Below are 23,507 nucleotides of genomic sequence, written 5' to 3' on the forward strand. Positions count from 1 at the left end.
TAGCAGCAGCAGCAGCAGACTGTAACCCACCAGGCTTCTCCATCCATGGGATTCTCCGGGCAAGAACGCTGGAGTGGGTTGCCATTTCCTTCTCCAAAAGGAACCATAGAAAGAAAGAAACTGAAGTCACTCAGTCACGTCTGACTCTTTGTGACCCCATGGACTGTAACCTACCAGGCTCCTTCATCCTTGGAATTTTGCAGGCAAGAGTATTGGAGTGGGTTGCCATTTCCTTCTCCAACAGTATTTCTTAGAGTGTGGCTATTGGGCCAAGTACATTAAGTTGACATGGAAACATCTTTTCTTAAGCCACATCCAGGACCTATTGAGTCAAGTTATTTGATGAGGTGCTCTGGATTCTACATTTTACAAACATCTTCCCAACGATTTTTGTGTCATTTTTAAAACTTGATTAATACAAAAAGTTAGGGATAAAGTATTTCAATTTAATGTGAAGATCCTAATACTCTTTAGGAAAGAGCCATGAAGCCATAATTATGTCTGAAACCTGCATAAATTAATTTCTAATTTTCTAATTAGTCTCCTGAAGATATGGAAGCCTGGACTATGAGAAAGTTATTATGTGAGGCAAGAAAAGATGGTATTGACTTTAAGCTTTATCTAATTTGTATTTCTCATCTAAACCAGCTCTGAAAGAATCAGAAACAGATAATTTGGAACATTTCTCTTTGCCAAAACCACTGAACAAATGCATTTCAGCTATGTCCAAAAAAAAGAAAACGCAAGGAAGAAGTAAGCATTTTATTAAAGTGACTTTTTGGATGAATACAGCTTTCCCATTAATGTAGGATGAGCTCTCCTGTTTGGTCTGAAAACACATAACTGACAATTTGAAGGGATCAATATTTTACTCTTCATAAAAAGGCATTAGAGTACTTGGCACTGTATGCCGTAAAGTAGTGATGTTTCAATTCATTTATGTGACATCCATTGTGTAATGTGAGCTGCATTTATAGAGGAAAATTAAACTTGGTAGTGACTCTTATTGCAAAGCCAACCACAGTTTTATTTTTTATTTGGTCCTCATCTTGGGACTCAGGTCTGTGAGCACACTGTACATACTTCAAGGCGTAATTAGCATATTAGAATATTTTCACATGGAGACTGACTTTTACTTTGCCTTTAGATATAGTTTTATTAGTTTTTTTCATTGGTAAGGTCTTGGGTGTTTTGTTTTGCTTTTTTTCCTTTAGAATTGAAAGGTGACTTACTATCATTTAAACGTTTTCTGCTAAAATAGAATTTTCAAATGTTCCCTACTAAATTCAACCTTTCAGTTCTCTATTTTCAATATAAACTTCCATTATTTTGAGAACAGCATTTCACAGGAGTAGTTTTAACAGCCTTTGAATATAATACAACTAGTTTTTAGTATTTTCCAGGCTATTTCTCTTTACTAATAATACTTTGATAAATTTTGGATCTTAATTATTTGTAGAAGGAGCTTTATTATTTGCAATTTTCTTGTAACATTAGATCTGACGTAAGTAAAAATAAATGACCTTTTGTTTCCAGATTATAGCAAGCTGCCGAGTCTGGTGGTAGAAAGACCAGACTCTGGAGCCAAAGACTATGTGACTAGGTCTTGACTTTAGCACTTCTTAGCTGGGAAGAGATACTTGACCTGTATATACCGCCCCTCAGGTTCCCCATCTGTAAAATGGACATATAGCTTTCCATAGATATACTCACTAGTACCCAAATGTCACAGGATTATGAGCCAATACTTTAAGATAATAAAAAAAACAGTGCCTGGCACACTAAGCGCTACATGTGTGCATGCTCAGTCACTCGTTTGTGTCCGACTCTTTGCGACCCCATGGACTGTAGCCTGCCAGGTTCCTCTGTCCATGGGATTTCCCAGGCAAGAATACTGGAGTCAGTTGCCATTTCCTTTTCCAGGGGATCTTCCCGACCCAGGGAATGAACCTGCATTTCTTGCATCTCCTGCATTGGCAGGGTGGTTCTTTATCACAGCGCCACCCTAATTGCTACATAGTGTTTATTCAATGAATCAAAATATTAGTTCCTGCAAAAGTGAAATCTGGAATATACTATAAAAACACCTGCAGGTAACTGTATTAAATAACACTGTGTCACAAAAACCTATGACTGACATAGTTTCATTTTGATTGTTGGTTCATTTGTATGGAAAAAAAAACAGTTCATATTTTCATAGAATTATACTGTCTCTCTACAAAAATGTGATGCAACAGTACAAAAGCATTCCTAAAATAGTAATGCTTACACAAGGACAAGTTAGCCAGGCAATACAGTGTATAGAGAACCGCATGGGCAACACCTGACACATGCATGTATGTGCATATCCATCTTCACTGACATGTATAGAGTGCTACAGTCACACCAAGGTATGGGGTTATTGTAGGATGGATTCCTGCTCCTATGGAAGAAACTCAACCACAGCACCATGAATTGAAAGCTAATGAAGAAGTCTATCACATATTCTCAACTTTTCTTTTCTAGCCTTGAGATATAATTAACATACACCATTGTGTAAGTTCTAAGTATATAATGTAATGATTTGATACATGCATTATTCAGAAATGACTATCACAAGTTTAGGTAATACTTAAAATACTTGACATAATTAAAATGTGTGTTTGTGTGTGGTAAAAATATTTAAAATGTACTCTTAGAAATGCTTCCCCTTCATGGATCACAGCCTTGTCATGGTGAAGGGGCTTGTATAACTCAATGAAGCTACGAACCATGCCTTGCAGGACCACCCTAGATGGATGGATCACAGTGGAGAGTTCTGACAAAATGCATTCCACTGGAGGAAGGAATGACAAGCCACTCCAGTATTCTTGCCTCAAGAACCCCATGAAGAGTATGAAAACATGAAAGGATATGACTGGAAGATAAGGTCCCCAGATCAGAAAGTGTCCAATATGCTACAAGGCAGGAGGGTGGGCAAATGGATGGGAGCCTGGCATGCCACAGTCCATGGGGTTGCAGAGTCAGACATGACTTAACAACTGAATAACAAACAACTTAAAAACTCTTAAGTATATAATATAGCATTGTAAACTATAATCATCAGGTTATATATAAGCTCACCATCTAATTCAGTATTCATAACTGGAATTTTGAATCCTTTAAACAACATCTCCCCATTTCCAAAACATCTAGTCTCTTTGAACCACCATTTGACTCTTTCTGTGAATGAGGCTTTGCAAAGATTCTGTATGTGAGATATTACAGTATTTCTCTTTCTCTGACTTATTTTACTGACTACAATGCCTTCAAGACCCATCCATGTCCTAAATTAAAGGATTTCCTTCATCGTGATGGCTACATAATAATTGAACATACATACCTCTTAGTCTATCCAGCAGTCTATGGACACCAAAGTTTTTCCAGTCTTGGCTATTGTGAATAAATCTTCAATAAATTTTGGTGTACAGATATCTCTTTGATATAGTGTTTTCATTTCTTTCGATTATAGACTTACAAGTGGGTTTACTGAATCACATGATAGTCTATTTTTAATGATTTGAGGAACCTCTGTACTGTTTTCCAGAGTGATTGAATTTACATTCCACCAACAGTCAACAGGTTTTCCTTCTTTCCACACTCTCACCCTTGAATTTTTGAAAATTGTCATTTTAAGAAGAGATAACATTATGAGGTGGTACCTTATTGTGATTTTGATTTGCTTTTCCCTTTTTAGTGATGCTGAGCATCTTTTTATGTATCTGCTGGATATTTGGATTTCTTCTTTGGAAAAATGTCTATTCAGTGCCTTTGTCCATTTCTGATTGGACTGTTTTTTGCTATTAATTTGTACGATTTCCTTATGTTTTTGAATGTTAATTAACCCCTTTATCAAGTATGATTTGCTAATATTTCCTTCCATTCCACAGATTGCCTCAGCATTTCCCTAATAGTTTCTCTTGTCATGCAGAACAAAAGTTTGCATGAACAAAAGTTTATTCATGTCATGCAGAACAAAAGTTTTAGTTTGACTGTAGTCTTACTTGTTAAAGTTTGCTTTTGTTGCTTTCGCTTTTTGGTGTCATATCTAAAAAACTGTTGTCAAGACCAATATTAGGGAGCTTTTGTGCTATGCTTCCTTCTAGAATTTTTTTTTTTAACTGTCAGAGCTTACATTAATGACTTAAATGTATTTTGCACAAATTTTTGTGAATGTAAGATGTAGGTTCATTTTTTAATATATGAATACCCAGTTTTCCCAACATCATTTATTTAAGAGCTTATCCTTTTTCCATTGGAGTATTCTTGGCTCCGTTGTCAAATATTAGTTGGCCATACAAGCATGGATTTATTTCCAGGCAATCAATTCCATTCCATTGGTCTATCTATTTTTATGCCAATGTATTACTGTGGTGTCAGCTGTAATGTTTCCTCTTTTGAAACTTCTTCTACTATTTTTCTCCCAACACTTATCTGTATGTACTACAGAGTGATCCTTATGTACATTTACCGAACTTACACTATTCATCATATTGAGAATATAGCACTCTTAAAGTTCTTTATATGTATTTTAAACACTTCTTAATGCATTACACAATGTCTATCACATTCATTCCCTGAAATAATATTTTCCTTTTTTTGAAAGTTGGAAAGATTTTATTTTTTTAAAACCTAAATTGTTTTCGTTGCTGAAATACTTTAAGAATTTGATGAATGATAAACAATTTTCTCATCTACTCACTTTGTGGTTTTTACAAGGAGCAATATTGCTTCTCATACTGATTTACGTATTTTTTAAAATTAACTAATACAATTAAAACTCCTGGGTGTTCCTTTTCTTTTTCTACCTTCCTGGAAACACCATTCTCTGATGTTAGTATTGTTCTCAATGGCTTTTTATTTTTACACTTTTCTTAAACTAAACAAAGCCTATAATGACATTTGTTATTTTACAATTTTGAGATATAACTTCCATAATGTTGTTTAAGGTGTATGTGTTGATCTGACACATTTATATTGAAATATGATTACCACCACAGCATTAGCATTCTAACTTGGGGAAAGGCAAAGATTTTATGGAGCTTTAGTAAGAGTTCAGATGAAATTAAGGTAGTGGGATAATTGGTCAGAAATAATTCTAGGAAAATGAAGGAATTATTCTCAAGTTTTCACAACTGTGGCTGGGCATTTCATTTAAAGGAATTGGAAGGCAGGGTTAAAGTTAAAGTCATGTGCAAGAGGGCAGGGAGGAGGAGCTGTGGCTGCCAAGTACATGTAAGGCTTACCGGGGAGAAGTTCCACCTTTAGCATCTCTTACACATCTAACGTGGAGACGGACTATGTCAATAATCCATGGCTTCCCAAAGCAGTCTGCAAACATATTATTCCAACCTTTCAAACTAAAAACTGTGTTTATAATTTAAAGACAGACAACTTTTTTGAACTCTTTTAGGAAAAAAATTAATGACTTTCAGAAAGGTATATTTTCAGAAAGGTACATTTTACCCCAATTCCCACATTTGCTACAAAGATAGTGTTAATCAGTCACTCAGTCATATCCAATTCTTTGCAATCCCATGGACTGTAACCCACCAGGCTGAACTATCCATGGATTCTCCAAGCAAGAATACTAGAGTGGATTGCCATTCCCTTCTCCAGAGAATCTATCCCAACCCAGGGACTGAACCTGTGTCTCCTGCATTTCAGGCAGATTCTTTACCATTTGAGCCACCATATAAGCCTGAAAAAAGGATAAAAATTCTATTTTGGCATCCAAAGGGGATAACTAATATTTTCAGGCCGCTTCTATTTTTACTTGATCCTGTCCATTGCCAAAAGAATGACTAATTTACTTGGCTATATACTAAGTACTGAGTGAATATAGCCAAGCCCTGTATTGGCATTTACTCTCTCAGAGGAATGAATCAAAAGAATTCTTGAATCAACTCCAGTCTCACATGCACAGTAAGGTTTTCATTCCAAGTTATAGTCTAATAAGGGAAGTGGCCTGCAACCTTGCAGCTGCTAAGGGTTAAAAGTCAAGGGGGCATAATTCTGGCCTGAGGTCTAACTAAGCTGTGTTCTCCAATGCAGTTTCACCAATTACAAGACAGGTACTTTAGTCTGTATTTCACACTCATTCTAATCCTCAATTGTTTCAGAACCAGTAACGGCAGAAGTAGAAGTGGTTGACTGCCCACTCATTTATCACTTGAATTTTTTTAAACACAAAATTTTAATGAACCATCTCAGAGACTCTTGTTCCACGGAAACACATTAGGAAAGAATGATTTAGTCATTGTGGAGGAATACTGCATACATCAGTGACTTTTAAAATAGTTCACAGAATTCTGGCTGCTATTAGGAGGTTGGAGACCTACTGGATGAGACGATAGGAATAGAATCAAAAGCCCTTGATTAGTAGGAGGCAACTGAGATAACGGTATATAACGTGAGCTTTAGAGAATGCACACTAGATTCAAATTCTGGCCCTATGTTCATTACCTAAGAAGTTATAAAATTACTTTCAAGTAAGTTGTGTATAAAATTCAATTATATGTTTTGTAGAGTTGCTAACACCATACATATAGATGTTATTCAATAATGCTTTTTGTTGAACATCACTGAACAGAATGTGGACAATGTTTGACACAGTGTGGGAGCTGAATAGTAGTTCTTATCATGCTATTATTTTAGTTAAGAACATTAATATTAATAAATAAAAGCCTGGTGTGTTGCCTTTGGATCTTTATGGACCTACTGTTACCCAATAGTTCACCAATAATTTTTAGAGAACGTTGCTGGAAAATCCTAGGCAGTCAATAGGAAGTTGGTAGAAGTTAAGAGGGCATGAAGAATTTTTAATAACAGAATTAGGATTTAAACTCCAGTACTCTTGCCTGGAAAATCCCATGGACGGAGGAGCCTAGTGGGCTGCAGTCCATGGGGTCGCTAAGAGTCGGACACGACTGAGCGACTTCACTTTCACTTTTCACTTTCATGCACTGGAGAAGGAAATGGCAACCCACTCCAGTGTTCTTGCGTGGAGAACCCCAGGGACAGGGGACCCTGGTGGGCTGCCGTCTATGGGGTCACACAGTCTCAGACATGATTGAAGTGACTTAGCAGTAGCAGCAGGATTTAAACTAATTAAAAGCTGAAATAATTAACCAAAAATAACTAGATGAAACATATAAATTCACAGAAAGCAGCTGGTTTTCACAACACAGCAATAGTAAACATAAAATCATTGAATTTTCTGGTTAAATAAAAGCACAAGATGAGTACATGATGCCATATAACTACTTTATATTACATTAGTAGATGTAGTCTTCAACTATAGCTAAGCAAATGTCCTTAAGTTCTCTGTGCTATGCAGACCACACCTGGGTACAACAATAAGCAAGAATACCAAAGACTGTGGCCTTGTTTAAAGGAGATAGGCCAGGGGAATTAACCCAACAGATGAAGCTGGAATGAAATACACAGGTTCTGTTTATCAGCCAGGAAGGAGGATTAGTGACCTTGACAAGAACTTCCTAAATTCTTTAACAACTGTTAAATATGAGAAGGGCACATTCATTTTATATGACTCCAGAAGCTGAGTGAAGTAAGTCAGACAAAAGAGGAGAAATATCATATGATATCCCTTTTATGTGGAATCTAAAAAGGACTGATATAAATGAACTTACTTACAAACCAGAAACACAGGCTTAGAGAATGAGCTTCTGGTTGCTGGGGGGAAGAACTGGAGGGAATGGATAGTTAGGGAGTTTGAGATTGACATGTACATGCTGCTATGTTTCAAATGGATAACCAACAAGGACCTACTGTTTAACACATGGAACTCTGCTCAATGTTATGTGGCAGCCTGGATGGGAGGGGAGTTCGAGCAAGAATGGGTACCCATATATGTATGGCTGAGTTCCTTCACTGTTCATCTACAACTATCACAGCATTGTTAATCAACTATACCCCAATACAAAATAAAAAGTTTAAAAAAATAAGCAGTATTAGGTAACTCATACACAGAAGGAAGATTCAGGTCAGTATTTTGAATACACATAGCCTGTAAAAAATCTGAGCAAGCTTCCTCCAGGGACTGCAGGCTGTAAACCTGAAGGCTCAATGCTGGGAAGCATTTACTTGCTAAACAGAATGTTATTAATAGGCTACTTCTCAGCGTTCTCTACATCCCCAGGAATTTTTTTTTTTAATGACTTAATTATTTCAACATTAAATAACGGCAATGAAATGTTTAAGATCCTATCTCTAGTGTTAAAACTTGTAAAGTTTAAGGAAATATTTTCCAGAGAAATGTGGCTCAGATAGTAAAGAATCTACCTGCAATGTAGGAGACTCAGGTTCAACCCCTTGGTCAGGAAGATCTTTTGGAGAAGGGGATGGCAACCCACTCCAGTAGTCTTGCCTGGAAGTCTCATGGACAAAGGAGCATGGTGGGGCTCCTTTGAGACAGTCCATGGGGTCTCAAAGAGTTGGACATGAATGAGCAACTAACACTTTACTTTTTCACTTTCAATCTAATTATTATTTAAGGGTTATTTGTGATGTCAGGATATCAGAAATTTAACATTTTGGACATGAACTTTTCCCATTACAAGTATTTGGAAAGGTTAAAAAATTTAGCCCCTTTGCCACTTTAATAACCAAATTTAGTACTCTGATACATTGGTCTATTGACTATTTTTAAAAGTTACTTGAATGTATTATTTCTTAGACACTATTTCTGCCAATTAATTTCTCATTCTGTGTCACAGGTAAGAAACTGTCTAATGTGAGAAACTATTGTTTTAATTTCCTATCTGAACACCACCAAAAATTTGATGTATCCAAGTCTTGATTATAACTAATAAACTATAAAAGTCTATTACACAAACATAAATTACTTTTGTTTTTTCAGTTTTAGCTATGATACAAAGTTAGTACAGGATTTGTTTCTCTACCAGTAACTACTCTACAAGGAGGAGAAAACATTTGGAAAAACTGTCCACAGCACTGGAAACAAAATCAAGACAGGTCTATGATCCTGAGACTAGGAGAGTGTGAGAAATGAGCCCCATGTCACCCAGAATTTATCCCCGAAGGCCCTTTTCAATACACTTTCCAGGAATTCATAACACAGAGCTTTAACCTCTCATGGTTGAAGACACAGGAACACACACAAAAGACTGGATTTGATGGTGAGTTACAAGAGGAGGGAATCACAGAAAAGTAACCCAAATACCTGGGCAGAGACTAGAGAGGCCACCCAGTGTGACAGAAGTTCAAGTTGAAGTCCAGCCAGAGTGAAGATACACCATAGCCTACACAATTCATAGGAGACCACAGAAAGGCCAGGTTCTCGGGGTAGGGATCATGTCATTGGAGTGATCGTCATGCTCTAAGAGCAAAAGGAAACCAAAACAGACCAGCCTTGACAAAGCATAATATTAGATATTAAGTGAAGTGAAGTTGCTCAGTCGTGTCCAACTCTTTGTGACTCCATGGACTGTAGCCCACCAGGCTCCTGTGTCCATGGGATTCTCTAGGCAAGAACACTGGAGTGGGTTGCCATTTCCTTCTCCAGGGGATCTTCCCGACCCAGGGATCGAACCAAGGTCTCCCACATTTCAGGCAGACGCTTTAACCTCTGAGCCACCAGGGAAGCAATATTAGGTATTAGGTAACTAATATTGACAGGAACAAAGTAATCCATGGTAACTGAACCACCTACCAGGACAGAACTTAACCCTCTCAGAGAACACTAAGAGACAGTACAACTAAGAAATTAAAATAGGAGCAAAAACCCCCACAGTACTCAAAATAAGTGGTTAATTCAAAAGAAAACTGAAAAGGAGCAATGAAGAAACAATCAGCAAAAGGGACCAAGAGAAAACGAGTAGCATGATGGTAGCCCAACTCTTTCAGTAATTACATTAAGTATCAATTAAACGCTTCACTAGATGACAGACCTTGTCAGAATATTAAAAAAACAATATACGCTATTTGGACATGCACTCTATTAACCCTCCAATTCCACTGCTGGGTATATAACAAGAATAACAAAAGAACTCTTTTGTCCAAAGACTTTTACAAATATGCTCATCAGCTTTCTTAAGGTTTTCACTTAAAAATAAAACTTAAATATAGTAGGATGGGTACTTAAATTGTAGTAGCATGTACCTAAGGGAATACTACAGTCAATAACAATAGACCATCGATACATTGAACAACATGGATGACTTCCACAGGCATACTATTGAAGAAAAAACTAAGACACAAAGGAGTACATATTGTATAATGCTGTCTGCTTGGAGACAAAAGTCAGCTGTAACTTATATAATGATGGAAGTCTGAAGAGTGGCTAAATTTGGAGTTCTAGGAACGTTCCATAGTTTTATCTAGTGGTGGTGACATGAGTAGACCAATATAAAATTTATAATTAAGATTTATGCACTTAGCTGTCAGTTACCCTAATGAAAATAAAGGCCAGTGACTGTGCAGGAAAGCGTTCATGCAGCATGCAGGTCTAACTGCTATCTGTCAAAGGCATATGCGCAAGACTGGCCCTCAGCTGGCATCTGGCATCTTACAGCTTGCGTTTTGGAAGTATTCTCATCATTCCCAGAAATGTTGAATGGCTCACTGTGTTTAAACTCTTTTTACAAGCAGTACAGTTTATGCCGAACACCTGCTTTCCTTCTCAGAGACTAAGATTTGTGTACAAGCCACACAGAGGCTGCCTACGTGGCCAGCCCCCAATAAACACCCTGGGTGCCGAGTGTGTACTGAGCTTTCCTGGCAGACAGTATTTCCCTGTAATAAATCATAGTCATAAATATAACTATGGTGAGTCTTGTGAGTCCTTCTAGTGAATTATTGACTCTGAGAATGGTTGGAAACTCCTGGAATAGGAATGAAAAGAAACAAGGTTTTTTGTTTTGTTTTTTTCCTTAATGTAGTTGGACTTTATATTTCTCTTTCTCTTCCTATTCGAATTTCCCTTCCCTTGGGAAGTGAGAAGCTGCATTGGGTGAGAGGATGCCCCACATGAAGCTCATTCCTGGAGGGGATTTGGCAGCCCAAGTTGGGTGAGGAGGACCCATGCAAAGCTCAGCAAATGGTTTTGAACTTGAAAGGTATGAGGATGTCCAAATGGGGGCTTGACAGGGCACTCCCTATTTGAGAAGGGATTCTACACATGCAGGACTTGGGAACAGGGGTTGCGTCCCCATTACAGGGTTAAGATTTGTTCAATACAAAGGCCTCATCCTGTAACAAGGTACATAAAGGATAAAGGGGTATAGATTTCTCACTATCAAAAAATAAGTTACAGTTGCTGAGAGAATCGGAGAAGGCAATGGCACCCCACTCCAGTACTCTTGCCTGGAAAATCCCATGGACGGAGGAGCCTGGTGGGCTGCAGTCCATGGGGTCGCTAAGAGTCGGACATGACTGAGCGACTTCCCTTTCACCTTTCACTTTCATGCATTGGAGAAAGAAATGGCAACCCACTCCAGTGTTCTTGCCTCGAGAATCCCAGGGACGGGGGAGCCTGGTGGGCTGCCGTCCATGGGGCTGCACAGAGTTGGACATGACTGAAGTGACTTAGCAGCAGCTGAGAGAATGTAGATCTTAAAAGTTACCGCACACAAAAAATCTGTAGCTATGCATTGTTGATAGATGTTAGTTTATTATAGTAATTGTTACAATATATACATATATCAAATCATTATGTTGTGTACCTAAAATGAATAATGTTGTATGTAAATATTATCTCAATTTTTTTAAACTTGCAAAGAATAAAAATACAAGTTACAAATACAGAAATGGCAAGAACCTAAATGCATCCTGTGTTATTGGATTGGAATTGGGAGATGATAGTGTGAAGTTGTTATCTTCAATATAGATACATAGCTACAGAAATAAATGCAGCTCTACACACACACATTCTTTCCTAGGTGCTTACTGAATAGCCAGGAAAGGTGAGAAAACAATGTTTGTTGTTCCATTACTCTTTTAGTTCCTAACTCTTCCACTTTGACTTTAGTACACTTGTCTGCAAAGTTTTTGTTTTTTTTTTTCCTTCTGTAACTGACCAATCTTTTGCCTTCTTTTTGTCCTCCCTCCCCTACTCCCTCCCATTTCTCCATTTGGTTTGTTAGAATGTGAAGAGGTTTTTGAACAAGTGAGACTAGCTATAATCTCATCACTAGCTTTGGGATTCCAATTTTTGAGACACTCTACCTGATTTATCTAACATTCCTATTCATACTGCATATTTAATAACTTTTTTTAGTGGGTCAGATTCTTGGTATAAAAGTAGTCATCTTAAGGCTTCCTAAGCTGCCCTAACTTATAAAGCTGGTGACAAATTAATAGAAGTTACCAGAGCATCAACTATTGGTTATGATCTTAAAATGCAATTTTTATATGGTATTTCTTTTATTTTTAATTGGAGGATAATTGCTTTAAAATGTTGTGTTGGTTTCTGCCATATCATCCATACAACAATTTACTAGGGGACTTTTCATTTTGATAGTTTTCAAAACCTCATGGAAAAATCAGAGCTGATTGAACAGAGGCTTCACAAGTGCCTAGTTAGACATGAGCGATTCATTTGCTGAAATTGAGAGGGTAACAGGTAGGAAGGCCAGAGGTCCCCGAGTGGCAGCAAGAAATAAACTGCCAGTGGCAGACATTTTTTTCCTTCTCTACACAAAATTAAGTGAAAGTGAAAGTCGCTCCATTGTGTCTGACTCTTTAAGAGGCTTCTTTAATTCTGTGTTGACACCTGGTTCAGCCTTAAGCTAACCAATGCATTTTTCTTATGGAAATATTTTTCTTAAGCTATATTAATGAAACTGTATTTGCTTTGGAATCTGCCTCTCTTCAAAATGGTTCCCCCTAATACTAACTATTTTTCTTTTCTCAAACCTTGGGCTGATAATGGTTCAACAAACCAGTATTCATGTCAATTGTTTTATGTTTGGGGATGACCTACCTTGTGCCATTCTATCTCAAAATGCATATTGTGAGAGAGGGGCCTGGTGAAACTCCCTCAGCCTTCAGGTGTTTCTTTTACCTGATTAGAAGCTCACTAACAGACATAAAGCACCTTGCTAGAAACTAGCAAGGGGACACTCTTTCTGTCCCCTTCTGATGTCTATGTCAGAAGCTTTCCCTATCTCTATTATACTTTAATAAAACTTTGCTACACAAAAAGCTCCAGTGGTCAAGCCTGATCTCTGGCTCCAGATCGAAATCCTCTCCTCCAGAGGTCACGCATCCCAGCATAGCACACAGCTCACAGCAGCAACTTTTCAAAATGAAGAGCTGAAAAATTCTTTATTAAAACCTGACAGACTCCAAATTTAGAAGCTCCCACTGCAATACAGTAAGTGTCCAATTTCAAAAATATACTTCATAACCAAAAAATAAACAAGCAGATTATGAAAAAGTTTGTCAGGGGGAGTATGTAATTTCCTTGGTTCTGTCTCTCTGCAGCAAAAAATTGAAGTGGCAGACGGATCGGTGTTATAGCTCAGTTTTATTTGGCAAGCAAAGGAAAATACATCCTTGAGGTGTGAGGGCAGGCCGACCCAAAAGACCCAAAAGAGGAGAGAGGCCAGCGGCTTAATGTTGGCTTCTCTTTTTATATGCTATTTCCCCTCCCTCTTACATAGAGCCTGTCCTATGTAAATCTGGCTAGCCAGGAGGGTTGATTGTTTCACCTGAGGTTCTCACTCCAGTCCTTGGATATTTCTTTGTTCTATTTTCCCTTCTTTGTCTTTTAGCCACCACCATTCTGGACTCCTTTTTCCTATTCTAATTACCTAACAGTTAAAAGAAATCTGGTGAGAATGTGAAATTGCCTAACAAAGTAGCTCCTATACAGTAGTCCCTATCTGCTTGGTTAGCATTTTTGAGCCATCAACAAAATCATTTAGTAAAAGAATGAGTTTAAAGACTCCACACTCTTACTACACCTACCAAAAAGATAGGATTGTTCTAAATGTAGCAAGGAGACCTGCTGTTTATTAGAAGTAGATAAAGGCTACTCCTACGATAAGCACAGAAAAGCCTCCTTGGCCAACTTTACCAGGAATCTGATGGTGGTTGGCTGTCATAAAACTAACGACCGTAAAAGGTAGGCGATTTTGTGTAGTCATGGTGTGTATAATGCCTGGATGACTGGAAGTCTGTCTTCAACAAAAGAAATCTGTTTAGATAGCAGTAAAGACTCTTAATAAACCTAATGCTTACTTTGGGGATACCAAAGCACAATGACTCAAACAGAGGAAGACCTTTTATTTCTATTGTTGTTCAGGGAATATGCAGATATTTTCAAAGACCTGTAAGCTGTCATTGGTCTTCCCAGGTGGCTCAGTGGGTGAAGAATCCACCTGCAATGCAGGAGACTCAGGAGATGCAGGTTTGAACCCTGGGTTGGGAAGATCCCCTGGAGGAGGGCATGGCAACCCACTCCAGTAGTCTTGCCTGGAGAATCCCAAGAACAGAGGAGCCAGGTGAGCTACAGCCCATGGGTCGCAATGAGTTGGACGCAACTGAGCATATAAGTTGTCATAGGCATTATCACCTTCAGTCCTCTGGACAAGTAGAACAATTTAAACAACCACTAAAAACAAAATACCACATTGACTGATTTAGCAACCCACCAACACTGAAATGGCTTAAGAGCTTTATCACTGGTTTTGTTTTAAAAATAAATGGGAAGCACCTCTCTTGAATTTTGAACTGTTTTGCAGGTCTATGAATTATGGTCTTTAAAAACATCCTGTGATTAATTTAGCTGAATGCCCTCATAATCATGTTCAATACTTGAATTCTCTCCTCCTTGGAAACTCAGAGTCATAATGACCTGGAAAAACTCTCTGGAAGAAATCCTCCACCTCTATGAACGGGAGGTTTCATCTTTACAAAGATATTCTGCAGGAAAAATGGCTGTCATTATGCTGGGAGAGATCCTTTTACATGCTGCTGCTCACCCACATGTCTGTCAAAGTCACTGCTAAACCAACAGCTGGACCCATCTTTCCTAAGGTGGACTGGACTACGGTTCTGTATAACTTCAAATTTCAGATTTCTTAGTAATTGATATTGGGGCTCAGCTTAACTGGAATGTGATATTCTAGCAAGCTTATTACCATTCTCATAGACTGTCTTGTTGTTCTATTCACAGCAGGGTCATTTCAACTACTTTAAGAATCACATTTGTGTTAGCAGGCAGTTTTTACCAGCTTAGCCACTGGGGAAGACCTTTTACTAGGAAACAAACAAGCAACTTGTTACATGACTCTTTCTTTCTGTACTCCAATTAATGGTCCCCATAATTCTGTTTTTGATCACCTCTAAATTCTACTACAAGTATGAACAGATTCTGAACTTAAAAAACAGACATCTGATTATTGACAAAGTAAAATTTGGACCATCATCATTAGTAATTTTTGGTAAGAACAAAGTACAAATAATAAGCATTGAGGTACTTAGGCTCTAGATTTAATTTTTAAAAGTTCTGTTAAGTAGTTTGATTAGGAGAATAGTATAAATAAAAACAACATTTAAATAACAGATGCACAGAAATCTGGCATTTACAGAGAGAGACAGCAGTTAACAGGTCTAATGGCATTAAATTAGTTTTGGGATATGAGTCTTTGGCCAATCCCAATAAAGACAGATAAACCCATGGAGATTTAGTTGGCTGTTATAATAATATAGTTACTGATTTAGACCTGAGACAAAAAAAATACAAGGTTCATTGGGTGGATCTAATGTATATTAGATCCATATACATTAAACATTAGAATTTCAGTCTGTACCTCCAATGCATGTCATATTTTAAGACTGATACTAGTTGATAACCACGAGTATCTTTGCATCTCACATCTGGGAAAAATTTGTGAAGACAGAACAATTCCTAAATAGCCTAAGTTGTCACAGTCATGTGATGGTACTTATGTCATTGAATGAAAATCAGGAGAAATTTATTAGACCTTGCAAGGAAAGCTCTAAATTAAAAACTTAGAGTACTCAGACTCCATAGTTAAGATGCCCTATGGGCTGGGATTGGCTAAAACTTGATAAAGAACTAATCATAATGTTTAGTAAAGCATTGGAAAATGTGAACAATAAAGACATCACACCAATTTGTAAAATTCATGGATCACTAAGCAAAATTTTTGTGCACTGCCAATCATGAGTTTGATTTAACCATTCATCACAGGCATGATTTATTCAAAGGTCATTCCTCCAAGCAAATGACATACTGTCTTTTTAAAAACTTAGTAATTTTGTTTTTTGTCATAATTCTAACAATTGCTTTGCTTTGTATTTTACTATAAACTTTCTGGATATTTAGAAGGCTGCAACTTGCCCAGAGAAAGGTGAAAATGGCAATGGAGTTAATTGGAAATAGATGATATCACTATTTTATTACAGTAACAACAGTGGATTGAAAGTGTAAACACAAATCTAAAAGAAAAAAAAATGTCCCTGTTGAAAGTAAGTGAGATTTCTTCTACCTCCCTTTTCTTAGAGGATTTACTTGACAGAAATATATAATTCTTAGTTCTTTCTCTGTCTGTTTGAAATGTAAATCTTTACAAAAGCTAAATAAGCCTCTTGCCAGCTTCCCAGAGCCAGGAATATCTTTCTCACAAATTTTTTTTTTTTTTTTTTTTGGTGCTGTGTCATGTGGAATCCAGTTGGTGCCCATTGCAGAGGAAGCTCGGAGTCTTAACCACTGGATCACCAGTGGAGTCCAGGAATATCTTTCTCAAGGACCTGAAATATAACCATCAAAGAAGACAGCTATCTCCCAGTGTCTATGGGAAGGTGGCAACCAGACTTCTACACCAGCCTTGACTCAAGCTGCAAAACTACCATCTGTATAAAAGTGAGAAATTCATTTTCCTTTAGCTAAATCCTACTTAAGCAAATACAGATGATCATCCCAATAACCAAGTGAATCTGGGATGAACTGTGTGTGATAATGAGACTTCCCAGGGGGCTCAGATAGTAAAGAATCCACCTGCAATGTGGGAGACCTGGGCTCGATCCCTGGGTCAGGATGTTTCCCTGAAGAAGGGAATGGCAACCCACTCTAAGTATTCTTGCCTGGAGAATTCCATGGACAGAGGAGCCTGGCAGGCTACAGTCCATGGGGTCACAAGGAGTCAGACATGACTGAGTGACTAACACAAGTACAATTACATCTGTGACAAATGGTGTTGCCAAGTCTTCATACTTGAGAACTAGTTATTATTTACCATGAAAATATGTATTCGATGGATTATATCTGCTTGACTATGTCCAAGGGTGCGATTTCTGTCTTTGGTATCTCTTAGTGCACTGCTTCCCCAACACATGCTGCAAATAACTTGCCTGTAATCATCAAAAGTATCAAGATGATGAAAGTAAAGGAAAGCTGAAGAAATCAATCTAGATTTAAGAAGACAGACACACAACAATTAAGTGTAATTTGAGTCTAGACTGGATTCTTTTGAGTCAAATCAAATAGGAGGAACTGTTAAAACTTCAGTGAGTTCTGAGGATTAGTATCAACCCACTGATGTTAATTTTCTTATTCTGGCGATTATAGTAAACAATGTGCTTGGATGCAATATTAAAGTATTATGGTAGATGCAGCATTATTTTCAAATGGTTTAGGAAAGAAATAAGTTTCTTGAACTGTTTTTTTTCCCTTAAGTTTGAGACTGTTTCAAAGTTGGCTGGGGGCAGCGAGAGAGTCAGATAGAGAGAGACAGCCACGTACTCATAAAAAAGGTAAGATTTGTTGAATTTCTCCTAGTTCTTTAAAAAAACATTCAGATACTTTTAAATCTCCATTCTGTGTTCCTTTTTCTCTTTAGAGATATCTACTCTGTAATGCATCTTTCCCACACAAGCTTATATAATACCTGCTGTTGTTCTGTATTTTAAACTATGTAAGTGGTATCATACATGCATGTACTTTTGTAACTTATTTTTAGCTTTTATTTATAAATTTATATACTTTTTTACATCTTGCTAAATTTTATTTTTAACAGTAGTGTTGTATAAGCCCGAGTTTATCCATTCCCCTACTGAGAAACATGTTGCTTTGACTTTTCTATTATAAATATAATTGCAGCATTATATAAAGTTAAAAAATATCTTCTCCCAGAGTGTGGTTTGCAGTTTTCCTCTTACTAATTGATGTTTGACATACAGGAGGTTTCAGCTTTAATTCTGGCACAGTTATCAATACATTTTTAATGGTCTGTCCCATTGGGTTTTTAAGAAATTCTTTTTATAAAAGTTAATGCATTAGAGATATTTTTATAGGTACATCAGAAAAAAAAAAGTACAATGATTTTTTTTGAGAAAAGCCTATCTTGAAAAACAGAAGAATCTAAGTTAACTCGCTGAAGGTTTGTGTGTGTATATTCATTCATACAGATTGACAGCCTTAACCAACTCTAAATAAATACTAGTGTAACATTAAATGCTATCTATATAAAGAGAAGTTTGAAATTATTCATTTTCTGAGTGTGTTTGAGAAAACACTTAGGCAAGATAGTCAGGCTTTTATTATTTGTCTTTCAGCTAATTATATGGGAATATGTTTGAGAATATTATTAGCTGAATCTACTTCTAAAAATCATTTATTTATTCATTCACTTATCCATGCATTCAAGCAAGCAGTCATTCATTTATTCAACACATATTTGATCTGTAAATATTTATCCTAGTGCTTAGTATTTGCAATAGAGTATTAGAAGTAAAACTAAACCTCTGTCCTCAGGGATTTTGTATTGCAGTAAGGCAAAATAGGCAATAGACCAAAAAAAAAAAAAAATCAGTAACTACACAACATGCCAAGTGATACAGAGGTCAATATAGCAACAAGGATGAAGGTAAGGAAGCAGCTATTCTTTCTAGTAAGCTTTTCTAATACAGCCTTATCCTTCATGTGCACAAATATTAATAATGAGTAAGACTAAGACACTTTTTAGCAAGTTAAAGTAGGAGATGGAAAAATAGAGGAGTTGACACCAGGATGCCTACCTATTTATACTTCATATGAAGTGGCAAAACTTTGAGGCTAATTTTGGCAGCACAGTTTACAAATGCAACATGGAGGAAAGAGATTTAGGATCTGATAGGACTGGCGAGTTGTATTAATAAATCATCCAACTTAGGGAGTGAAAAATTCCCTTCCCTGTTTATTGTTACTGGTATTGATCAAAGAGACCTTAAAGGGAGAACATGGAAGCATGAGAAAAACTGAACAAAGTTTTCCTGTCATTTGAAGTCATTCTACCTATACTATCTATGAAGGTATTATATTCATTCATAAAAGTAATATAATGAAGGCTACTGCTTACTAAAAGACTACAAAGATAGCTGCTAACCAAATCAAGTGACTACTAAATACTCGAAAGTTACATAAAGGAAAGGATTTAGACATGTTTAAGAGTAATTTCAGTAGACAACTGGTAAATCATAATTGAAATAGACTCTTAGATGTAATGATCAGAGGATTGACATGCGTTTTAGATACCACAAAATGCAGTGGCTACTTGTGTTGGCAACTACTCCATATGGCTTCAAATTTCTGTGAGCAGATGCTTCAGGTAGAATCCTGGAGAATTTGCTATAGTGAAAAAAGTCAAGTTTGTAGAATCTATTTTAAGAACTCTATCCTACACCTGCCTCGCCCATTCTTCAGTGAGTATGTGATTAGAATACAAGTAACTTTAATGTAGCTTTATGAACACCAGCAAGAAACACTGAGTGTACTATCACTGACACAGAAATACTAGGTTTCATGATGTGAGTGGTCACACATCTTGTAAGCTTTAACTTAACCTCTGTCTTGAGAAGCCAAAAAGCAAGCAGGAGGCAGAAACTAATCTGTGTCTTAAACTATTAAGTTGGAAGCCCAGTATATTGTAATTTCTATAAAATGAGGTAAAGATTGAATTTTGAAAATCCTCTAAGGTGCATCTGTTTAAATACAGAGATTCTATGGAAGAGGGGGGAAAAGGGGTGGTATTAAAAATGGAACTGTGTCTGAAGAGATTTGGTGGTCAAACAGCTTTTACTTGATTTCACAATTAGTACAGGTATTTTCACAGATATTATGTGTAACTAAGTCATGTTGCCTTTGCACCTTTCACAAACACGTTGAGTTCCTCTTGTTTTAACTGGCTACGATAAACAGAAACAGCCCTCCTTATGTGAGGCATTAGACAAAACTAAAGTCTAGAAGCTAACAAGAGATCATTACACTAATCAAGCAAATGGTTGACATGGAACTTTGGTTTCCCCAAACTTGCTTTTAAAAACCTGATATGATTATTAAGTGATGAAAAATGTTCCTAGAGGCCAAACGTTTTGGCTTCTGAGTTTTTGCTCTCTTAAATTTATTGACAGCCTCAAAGAACTTTTGCTTATGTGAATTACATTTACTAATATGTACCATATTATAAATTAAAACTGTTATATTTGAAAGTATTTATTAACTCATTAAAAATGTAACTATACCAATATGTGGTTACATAAATAACATTTCAGGAGTGATATCAACAAGATGGTAGTAAAGGAAGATCTGGACCTTCTTTCTTTCCACAAACACCAACTAAGCAACACATATGGACAAATCTATAATGGGAGTTGGTAAATCATTTTAATTCCAGTATAAAAGTTAAAAAAGAAGTATGAAAATAACTTAAAAATATATTAAAGCATACATGCGGCTGCTGCTGCTAAGTCGCTTCAGTCGTGTCCAACTCTGTGCAACCCCACGGACTGCAGCCCACCAGGCTTCTCCGTCCATGGGATTCTCCAGGAAAGAACACTGAAGTGGGTTGCCATTTCCTTCTCCAATGCATGAAAGTGGAAAGTGAAAGTGAAATCGCTCAGTCGTGTCTGACTCTTAGGGACCCCATGGACTGCAGCCTACGAGGCTCCTCCATCCGTGGGATTTTCCAGGCAACAGTACTGGAGTGGGTGCCATTGCCTTCTCCCAAAGCATACATAAGTAGAAGCAAATTGTGATAACAGTAACAGAAAAGGGAGAAGTCCAATTATTTATTAAACTTTGTATTTTTTACCGGCTTAAATCATGTTATAACTGTACATTATTGTAAGCTCAAAGTAACCACACCAAAAAAATCTAAAGACGTTATATAAACAGAAAACAACCAAGGCATATCAATAAATTTTTACAAATCAACAAAACATAAATGACAGCAGGAGAAAAGAGACAAAAGAATTATAAGACTAACTGAAAAAGAAACAAATGGTATCAGTAAATAGTTTCCTACCAATAATTATCTAAAATTTAAATAGATTAAACTCCTCAAAAGACAGTGTAACTGAATTGATAGAAAAAAAATAAAAAGACTGAACTACATGCTATCTAGAAAAACGTTTAGATTTAAGGACAGACATAGTCTCAAAGTAAGAGAACAGAAAAACATTTCATGAAATAGTAAATAAAAGGTGGGATTGACTATACTTATATCTATAAGACTAAGTAGAAATTAAAGGGACAAGTAAAATATTATGACAAATGTTCAACCTTACACAAAAATAAAATGTTTATAAATATATTCACCCAATAACAGACCACCTACATGTATAAAGTGAACACTGGCAGAACTGAAGGGAGAAACTGACATCAGGTCTACCATATTGAAGACTTCTTAAACCACATTCAATAATGGACAAAACATTCAGACAGAAGGTCAATAAGGATTTTTGTTGATCAGTCACTAAATCATATCTGATTCTTTGTGACCCCATGGACTGCAACATGCCAGACATCGCTGTCCTTCACTCTCTCCCAGAGTTTGCTCCAACCCATGTCCACTGAGTTGGTGATGCCATCCAACCATCTCATCCTCTGCAATCCCCCCCCCCCCTCCTCCTGCCCTCAATATTTCCCAGCATCGGGGTCTTTTCCAATGAGTCAATTCTTCGCATCCGGTAGCCAAAGTATTGGAGTTTCAGTTTCAGAATCAGTCCTTTCAATGAACATTCAGGACTGATTTCCTTTAGGATGGACTGATTGGATCTCCCTGCAGTCCAAGTGACTCTCAAGAGTCTTCTCCAACACCACAGTTCAAAAGCATCAATTCTTTGGCACTCAGGTACCTTGATAGTCCAACTCTCACATCCATACATGACTACTGGAAAAACCATAGATCAAATGTATGGAACAGACATAAGCAGAACATTACACAAATGGCAGAAGAATTCATTCTCATCCAGGGCAGAGAGATCTTTCTCCAGCACAGATCATATGTTATATCATAAACAAGACTTAAAAATGTAAGATAATTGAAATCATACAAGTATCTTTTCCAACCACAATGGAATAAAACTAAAAACCAATAGCACAGGAGAAATGAGAAAATTGACAAATATATGGAAATTAAAACACACTTAAACTTTGGGTCAAAGAGAAATTAAAAGGTCTTTGGGTCAAAGGTCTTCTTTGGGTCAAAGAAGAAATTTTAAAAATATCTCCATATAAATAGCATGCTAAAACTTACAGGAGACCACAAAAACAGTACTAACAGAAAACTTCATAGTGACAAACATATACATTGAAAAAGAAGATTGAGCCACCTGCTAAATTCCTTGCATATTTACATACATTGCCTCATTTAATCCCCACAATGGTGTAAAGAAACTATTATCATCATTCTTATTTAACAAACGAGGTGATTAAAACCCAGAAAAGACTCCTCTCTTGACTAATGAGAACAAGAGTAAATATCAAGGGCCAAAAATCAAATATAGGCTTCAGTTCAGTTCAGTTACTAAGTCGTGTCATGTCTGACTCTTTGCGACCCCATGTACCGCAGGACCCCAGGCCTCCCTGTCCATCACCAACTCCCGGGGCCCACCCAAACTCATGTCCATTGAGTTAGTGATGCCATTCAACCATCTCATCCTCCATCCTCTCCTCCTCCTCCTGCCCTCAATCTTTCCCAGCATCAGCATCTTTTCAAATGAGTCAGCTCTTTGCATCAGGTAGCCAAAGTATTGGAGTTTCAGCTTCAACATCAGTCCTTCCAATGAACACCCAGGATTGATCTCCTTTAGGATGGACTGGCTGGATCTCCTTGCAGTCCAAGGGACTCTCAAGAGTCTTCTCCAATATCACAGTTCAAAAGCATCAATTCTTCAGCTCTCAGCTTTCTCTACAGTCCAACTCTCTCATCTGTACATGACCACTGGAAAAACCATAGCCTTGACTAGATGGACCTTTGTTGGCAAAGTAAGGTCTCTGCTTTTTAATATGCTGTCTAGGTTGGTCATAACTTTCCTTCCAAGGAGTAAGCATCTTTTAATGTCATGGCTTCAATCACCATCTGCAATGATTTTGGAGACCAAAAAGATAAAGTCAGCCACTGTTTCCATTGTTTTCCCATCTATTTGCCATGAAGTGATGGGACCAGATGCCATGAACTTAGTTTTCTGAATGTTGAGTTTTAAGCCAACTTTTTCAC

The sequence above is a fragment of the Bison bison genome, unplaced genomic scaffold (assembly GCF_000754665.1).
Source record: "Bison bison bison isolate TAMUID 2011002044 unplaced genomic scaffold, Bison_UMD1.0 scf7180017864537, whole genome shotgun sequence".
In the NCBI taxonomy this organism is placed as follows: Eukaryota; Metazoa; Chordata; class Mammalia; order Artiodactyla; family Bovidae; genus Bison; species Bison bison.